Source organism: Lissotriton vulgaris, unplaced genomic scaffold, assembly GCF_964263255.1.
Source record: "Lissotriton vulgaris unplaced genomic scaffold, aLisVul1.2 SCAFFOLD_1305, whole genome shotgun sequence".
NCBI classification, from domain to species: Eukaryota; Metazoa; Chordata; class Amphibia; order Caudata; family Salamandridae; genus Lissotriton; species Lissotriton vulgaris.
The window spans coordinates 281,407-288,341 of NW_028253406.1; positions in this window are offsets into that span (position 1 = coordinate 281,407).

Consider the following 6,935-nt stretch of genomic DNA (forward strand, 5'->3'; position numbering starts at 1 on the left):
AGGGAGCGAGGCCTGCAAGTGAGTCTGACAGCCATGCCTGGGCATCACTTCCACAGGACGAACTCTCCCTACCCTACTGCCAACAGCATGGACCTGCTGTGTCCCCACACAGTTACACCCCATGGAACCTTCCCATACTTGGAGCCAGCACAGCTTCATCCGAGACAAATCAGCCTGGCTAGCACCAATGGTCATAGTGAATATGGCGACATGTGGAGAGGGGTACGAGTGGGGTGTCTGGCATATTGCAGAGGACATCGACATGGCTGGACTGGATCCCAAAATCCACCCAGGCAAACATTTTCACACTGGCTTCACTCTGAAGGAGGCCACAGCTAGAATTGGGCCATTAGGGCATTTTGACTGTTGGGTTATAGCAGCCTATCCAGCTCTGAAAGCAGCCCACTGAGGAAATGCCTGATTAGAAGAAATGCCATTTTGCCCCAGGAAAAGCTTGTCTGTATGTGTGGTGAAAGGGGGAAGGATGTAATGCGGCTTTCTGTCCTGGGCATTTTCTGTCTGTCTGAAGCCTGCATTCTTAGGGGCTTATTTACAAGCCCCTTGCACCGCCAGTGCATCACATTGCGTGACGCAACGGCAGCGCAACCTGCTCAATGATATTTACAAAAAACACAGTTGATGGACAGAATGCAGAACAATGTCTTACATTCACCCCAGTACAAAGATCTGGGCCTAAATCCATCGTTTTTTTGCACTCCATACCACCCTAGGTCAGACAATGGCTATATGCAAATCAGCTTTGACCCTGTGCCTCATGGGAACAGTCCAGCCTGAACTACCAAGCCATGTCTTTCCCAGACCGGAATCAAGCATCCAAGGACCGGTTTCTGGCTATCAGCCTTCTTCAGCCTGGATAGCTTGACTCCAGTGATGTGGAGAGCCTGGGACTCACGTCTGAGCATACCCAGCCCACTCGGGGTGAAAATTGCAAAAAACACAGTTGATGGACAGAATGCAGAACAATGTCTTACATTCACCCCAGTACAAAGATCTGGGCCTAAATCCATCGTTTTTTTGCACTCCATACCACCCTAGGTCAGACAATTGCTATATGCAAATCAGCTTTGACCCTGTGCCTCATGGGAACAGTCCAGCCTGAACTACCAAGCCATGTCTTTCCCAGACCGGAATCAAGCATCCAAGGACCGGTTTCTGGCTATCAGCCTTCTTCAGCCTGGATAGCTTGACTCCAGTGATGTGGAGAGCCTGGGACTCACGTCTGAGCAGTCCCAGCCCACTCGGGGTGAAAATTGCAAAAAAACACAGTTGATGGAAAGAATGCAGAACAATGTCTTACATTCACTCCAGTACAAAGATCTGGGCCTAAATCCATCGTTTTTTTGCACTCCACACCACCCTAGGTCAGACAATGGCTATATGCAAATCAGCCTTGACCCTGTGCCTCATGGGAACAGTCCAGCCCGAACTACCAAGCCATGTCTTTCCCAGACCGGAATCAAGCATCCAAGGACCGGTTTCTGGCTATCAGCCTTCTTCAGCCTGGATAGCTTGACTCCAGTGATGTGGAGAGCCTGGGACTCAGGTCTGAGCATACCCAGCCCACTCGGGGTGAAAATTGCAAAAAACACAGTTGATGGACAGAATGCAGAACAATGTCTTACATTCACCCCAGTACAAAGATCTGGGCCTAAATCCATTGTTTTTTTGCCCTCCACACCACCCTAGGTCAGACAATGGCTATATGCAAATCAGCCTTGACCCTGTGCCTCATGGGAACAGTCAAGCCCGAACTACCAAGCCATGTCTTTCCCAGACCGGAATCAAGCATCCAAGGACCGGTTTCTGGCTATCAGCCTTCTTCAGTCTGGATAGCTTGACTCCAGTGATGTGGAGAGCCTGGGACTCACGTCTGAGCATACCCAGCCCACTCGGGGTGAAAATTGCAAAAAACACAGTTGATGGACAGAATGCAGAACAATGTCTTACATTTACCCCAGTACAAAGATCTGGGCCTAAATCCATTGTTTGTTTGCACTCCACACCACCCTAGGTCAGACAATGGCTATGTGCAAATCAGCCTTGACCCTGTGCCAGCCCGAACTACCAAGCCATGTCTTTCTCAGACCGGAATCAAGCATCCAAGGACCGGTTTCTGGCTATCAGCCTTCTTCAGCCTGGATAGCTTGACTCCAGTGATGTGGAGAGCCTGGGACTCACGTCTGAGCATACCCAGCCAACTCAGGGTGAAAATTGCAAAAAACACAGTTGATGGACAGAATGCAGAACAATGTCATACATTCACCCCAGTACAAAGATCTGGGCCTAAATCCATCGGTTTTTTGCTCTCCCCACCACCCTAGGTCAGACAATGGCTATGTGCAAATCAGCCTTGACCCTGTGCCTCATAGGAACAGTCCAGCCCGAACTACCAAGCCATGTCTTTCCCAGACCGGAATCAAGCATCCAAGGACCGGTTTCTGGCTATCAGCCTTCTTAAGCCTGGATAGCTTGACTCCAGTGATGTGGAGAGCCTGGGACTCACGTCTGAGCATACCCAGCCCACTCGGGGTGAAAATTGCAAAAAACACAGTTGATGGACAGAATGCAGAACAATGTCTTACATTCACCCCAGTACAAATATCTGGGCCTAAATCCATCATTTTCTTGCACTCCACACCAACCTAGGTCAGACAATGGCTATATGCAAATCAGCCTTGACCCTGTGCCTCATGGGAACAGTCCAGCCTGAACTACCAAGCCATGTCTTTCCCAGACCGGAATCAAGCATCCAAGGACCGGTTTCTGGCTATCAGCCTTCTTCAGCCTGGATAGCTTGACTCCAGTGATGTGGAGAGCCTGTGACTCACGTCTGAGCATACCCAGCCCACTAGGGGTGAAAAATGCAAAAAACACAGTGTGGCAGGGTATGCTCAGATGTGAGTACCTTGCTCACTTTGCCACTGGATTCAAGCAAGCCAGGCTGAATACGGCTGGACTGCCAGAAACCGGTCCTCTGAAGCTTGATTCCGGTCCAGGGAAGACATGGCTTGGCAGTTCGGGCTGGACTGTTCCCATGAGGCACAGGGTCAGACTGATTTGCATATAGCCATGTCTGAACTGGGGTGGCAGAGTGGGCTAAAGAACGGTGATGGATTAAACCCAGATCTTTTGACTGGGTGTGAGTGTTTGATTGATTCAGATGCTCCGTCCATCACCACCCCCTTTTGTACCGCTTTTGGCCGCCATAAGTGTGGCAGGGTATGCTCAGACGTGAGTCCCTTGCTCACTTTGCCACTGGATTCAAGCAAGCCGGGCTGAAGACGGCTGGAATGCCAGAAACCGGTCCTCGGAAACTTGATTCCGGTCCAGGGAAGACATGGCTTGGCAGTTCGGGCTGGACTGTTCCCATGAGGCACAGGGTCAGACTGATTTGCATATAGCCATGTCTGAACTGGGGTGGCAGAGTGGGCTAAAGAACGGTGATGGATTAAACCCAGATCTTTTGACTGGGTGTGAGTGTTTGATTGATTCAGATGCTCCGTCCATCACCACCTCCTTTTGTACCGCTTTTGGCCGCCATAAGTGTGGCAGGGTATTCTCAGACGTGAGTCCCTTGCTCACTTTGCCACTGGATTCAAGCAAGCCGGCCTGAAGACGGCTGGAATGCCAGAAACCGGTCCTCGGAGGCTTGATTTCGGTCCAGGGAAGACATGGCTTGGCAGTTCGGGCTGGACTGTTCCCATGAGGCACAGGGTCAGACTGATTTGCATATAGCCATGTCTGAACTGGGGTGGCAGAGTGGGCTAAAGAACGGTGATGGATTAAACCCAGATCTTTTGACTGGGTGTGAGTGTTTGATTGATTCAGATGCTCCGTCCATCACACCCCCTTTTGTACCGCATGATATTTACAAGCACATCTAAAGTCACCCTGCGTGGCTTTACATGTGCTTGTAAATATCGCCCCTTTTCACTCAACACTTTGCGTGTTAGGGGTGTGACATGGGTGTTGCTATAGGTGTTTCCACGCAACACCCATGTCCACTGATGCATTTTCAGATTTACAAGCAATCGTAAACTTGGAAATGCGTCATAATGCTACTCCACCCCAGGGGTGATGTAGCGAGGCGTAGCGAAAAGAAATGTTTTCATTTCTCCTCGTTTTTTTTCCTCTTTCAATGCGTGCTGCTTTCTACAGCAAGCATTGGAAGAGGAAATCACCTTGATTATTTTGTGCACCAAAACAATCTCCCTATGACGTAGGCATCCTTGCACTATGGTACAAGAGTGCCTGCGCATGGCAGGAGTTTGTGCGCCAGCGCAGGGGGAAGAACAGAGATGCAACACATTGTTGTAAATATGTCACATCTCTGTGCTTCGAAATGAATGCAGCATGGTGCAGCAAAATGACATACAGCACCGTGGTGCGTTAGTTTTTCGTAAATAGGGCCCTTAGTGACTTGTAAGTGTTTTTATGTGAGTGAGGTTGTTTTACACTACTAGTTGTATACGTTTTCTAGAACCTTGCACTGCTGTTGTGTATTATTTAAAAGATTTGTTTGTGAGATTACCCCTTTCCTTGCTGCCGTCGGCCATTGGCCGACGGCAGCACTACCTCCCCAGTGCTGCCGTCGGCTAATGGCCGACGCGGCCCTGCCCGCGCACGAAAACGCCGTTAACGGGTTAAAGCAAACAAAATAGAGCTGTAAAATATTTTTCTATCAAGCATAAGTACTTCATGTTTGCCTTTTAAGTGTAAAAGCTGAAATATAGTTTCCAGAATTCATAGAGAAGAACGGGACAGAATGAGAATGAAAGAGCATGTCGTTCAGGGCAGATGTGTTTTTGCTTTAGCTTATATTACTGGTTCTTCCATTATAAATTCATGGCTACAAGTACCAGAATGCGAAGAAAAAACCTGAACTAGAGGCCCTAGTCACGCAACGGGCCTGGAAACCTAAGTGCTATGCTGACATGGGATGTGCTGCTGCTGCTCGTACTGCACCTGTGTGAGGCAGATTTGCACTTCTTTTGCAGATATGTGCCTTTATATGGGATGTGCTGCTGCTGCCTGTTCTGCGCCTGGTATGTGTGAGGAATATGTGCGAGGATGATTTGTACTTCTTTTGCAGGGATGTGCCTTTCTCTAGGATGTGCTGCTGCAGCCCATGCTGCACCTGGTCTGTGCGAGAAAGATTTGCACTTCTTTTGCAGGAATGTGCCTTCCTATGGGATGTGCTGCTGCCCGTGCTGCACCTGTTCTGTGTGAGGAAGATTTGCACTTCTTTTGCAGGGATGTGTGTTTCTATTGAGATGCGCTGCTGCTGCCCATGCTGCAGGTGGTCTGTGTGGAAGATTTGCACTTGTTTTGCAGGGATGTGCCTTTCTTTGGGATGTGCTGCTGCTGCCTGTGTGGTGCCTGGTCTCTGTGAGGAAGATTTGCACTCTTTTGCAAGGATGCACCTTTCTATGGGATACGCTGCTGCTGCCTGTGTGGTGCCTGGTCTCTGTGAGGAAGATTTGCACTTCTTTTGCAGGGATGTGCCTTTCTATGGGATTTGATGCTGCCGTCCGTACTGCAACTGGCCTGTGTGAGGAAGACTTGCACTTCTTTTGCAGGGTAGTGCCTTTCTATGGGATTTGCTCCTGCCGCCTGTGCTGCGCCTGGTCTGTGTGAGAAAGATTTGCACTTCTTTTGCAGGGTTGCACCTTTCTATGGCATGTGTTGCTGCTGCCTGTGCTGCACCAGGTCTGTGTGAAGAAGATTTGCACCTCTTTTGCAGAGTAGTGCCTTACTATGGGATTTGCTGTTGCCACCCGTGCTGCACCTGGTCTGTGTGGGGAAGATTTGCACTTCTTTTGCAGGGATATTTATTTATTTATGTATTTATTTTTATTTATAAAGTTTTATATAGCGTGAACTTGATCCAGAAGGATATCAGAGCGCTTTGCAACTTGAGGCAATTGTGTGTGGTTGTATGTGTGAGAAGCAGAACCGGGACAGAGTGCCTTTCTATTGGAATGCGCTGCTGCTACCCGGTCTCCACCCGGTATGTGTGGAAGATTTGCACTTCTTTTGCAGGGATGTGCCATTCTCTAGAGTGTGCTCCTGCTGCCTGTGCTGCACCTGGTCTGTGTAAGGAAGATGTGTGCTTCTTTTGCAGGGATGCACCTTTCTATGGGATACGCTGCTGCTGCCTGTGCGGTGCCTGGTCTCTGTGAGGAAGATTTGTACTTCTTTTGCAGGGATGTGCCTTTCTATGAGATTTACTGCTGCCGTCCGTGCTGCGACTGGTCTGTGTGAGGAAGACTTGCACTTCTTTTGCAGGGTAGTGCCTTTCTTTGGGATTTGCTGCTGCCCCCCGTGCTGCACCTGGTCTGTGTGAAGAAGATTTGCACCTCTTTTGCAGGGTAGTAACCTTTCTATGGGATTTGCTGCTGCCGTCCGTGCTGCGCCTTGTCTGTGCGAGGAAGATTTGCACTTCTTTTGCAGGAATGCACCTTTCTATGGGATGCGCTGCTGCTGCCTGTGTTGTGTGTGGTCTGTGTGAGGGAGATTTGCACTTCTTTTGCAGGGATGTGCCGCTGCCGCCCGTGCTGTGCCTGGTCTGTGCAAGAAATATTAGCACTGCTTTTGCAGGGATGCACTATTCTATGGGATGCGCTGCTGCTGTCTATGCTGTGACTGGTCTGTGTGAAGATTTGCACCTCTTTTGCATGGTACTGCCTTTCTATGGGATTTGCTGCTACCGCCCGTGCTGCGCCTGGTCTGTGCGAGGAAGATTTGCACTTCTTTTGCAGGGATGTGCATTTCTGTGGGATGTGCCGGTGCTGCAGCCTGTGCTGCACCTGGTCTGTGCGAGGAAGATTTGCACTTCTTTTGCAGGGTTGCACCTTTCTATGCGATGCGCTGCTGCTGCCTGTGCTGTGCCTGGTCTGTTTGAGGGAGATTTG